Source organism: Anopheles stephensi, unplaced genomic scaffold (genome assembly GCF_013141755.1).
Source record: "Anopheles stephensi strain Indian unplaced genomic scaffold, UCI_ANSTEP_V1.0 ucontig159, whole genome shotgun sequence".
NCBI lineage: Eukaryota > Metazoa > Arthropoda > Insecta > Diptera > Culicidae > Anopheles > Anopheles stephensi.
The window spans coordinates 117501-119369 of record NW_023405079.1 but is presented as its reverse complement, the minus strand read 5'-3'; positions in this window follow the sequence as shown (position 1 = coordinate 119369).

Here is a 1869-nt window from a genome sequence, read left to right as displayed (position 1 = left end):
TAGGACAATTTTTTCTTCGCAAATACTGTTTGGTTTCACTTTTCATTATTAGAAACGCGTTCCGAAGCCATTTTCATCAAAATCTCGTGAAAAAAAAATTTCACCCCCGGACCAAAAGTTGGCCGTTCGGTGCCCTATGGCCTATGGCCAGTATGGGAACCAAGGATGCCGATATGCGAAAAAGTGTCAAAAAATCACTTGAAAGTCGCTATGGCTCATTAAATAGAGCTTGTAAAGACCTTTCTAAAACACCTTGGTTGACCCCTGTCCGATACGTAGTTTTCGAGATATTCGAGAATATGTGATTTTTTGGGACTTAGAAAATTTTCGACCATGACATATATGAAAAGTGAATTTTTCATAGGACCAAAAAGTTTGTTCAAATAGGGTTTTGGTTCACTTTTTATGGTCAGATAAGTGATCCGATGCTATTTTCATGATCATTAGAGGGATTTCACGCTGTGACCAAAAATTTTCATACTTCATACTTGTCCCGGTGCCGTATATGGGAGGACCGGGGGAACATGTCTTTCGTAAGTCGTGATGTTCAGTGACGGATTTCTGGGACTTAGAAAAAAAATGTGCTCTCAGGCACATTATATGTTCCATACACACATGATTTTCATTCTTCATACTTGTCCCCGTGCCGTATATGGGAGGACCGGGGGAACATGTCTTCGTAAGTCGTGATGTTCAGTGACGGATTTCTGGGACTTAGAAAAAAAATGTGCTCTCAGGCACATTATATGTTCCATACACACATGATTTTCATTCTTCATACTTGTCCCCGTGCCGTATATGGGAGGACCGGGGGAACATGTCTTCGTAAGTCGTGATGTTCAGTGACGGATTTCTGGGACTTAGAAAAAAAATGTGCTCTCAGGCACATTATATGTTCCATACACACATGATTTTCATTCTTCATACTTGTCCCCGTGCCGTATATGGGAGGACCGGGGGAAGATGTGTTTGTAAGTCGTGATGTTCAGTGACGGATTTCTGGGACTTAGAAAAATAAATGTACCCTTAGGCACATTATTTGTATCAATAATTGTATCCCCAGCCTTTCATGGGGAACTTTTCCGTATTCCCGGACTTGTACATTTTTCGGGTTCCACCTCCCGACAATGTATCTCTACTGTGCATTACGTACCTTATAACGCACGGCACCCATTGGGTGACTCCACTTAACCATCTTTCGATAATGCCCGTGTTGCAGATATAATCCCAACACCTACCAGGCTTTATATGTACATCGAACGTTACATACGATGCACCCCGTATTCCCGGACTTGTACATTTTTCGGGTTCCACCTCCCGACAATGTATCTCTACTGTGCATTACGTACCTTATAACGCACGGCACCCATTGGGTGACTCCACTTAACCATCTTTCGATAATGCCCGTGTTGCAGATATAATCCCAACACCTACCAGGCTTTATATGTACATCGAACGTTACATACGATGCACCCCGTATTCCCGGACTTGTACATTTTTCGGGTTCCACCTCCCGACAATGTATCTGTACTGTGCATTACGTACCTTATAACGCACGGCACCCATTGGGTGACTCCACTTAACCATCTTTCGATAATGCCCGTGTTGCAGATATAATCCCAACACCTACCAGGCTTTATATGTACATCGAACGTTACATACGATGCACCCCGTATTCCCGGACTTGTACATTTTTCGGGTTCCACCTCCCGACAATGTATCTCTACTGTGCATTACGTACCTTATAACGCACGGCACCCATTGGGTGACTCCACTTAACCATCTTTCGATAATGCCCGTGTTGCAGATATAATCCCAACACCTACCAGGCTTTATATGTACATCGAACGTTACATACGATGCACCCCG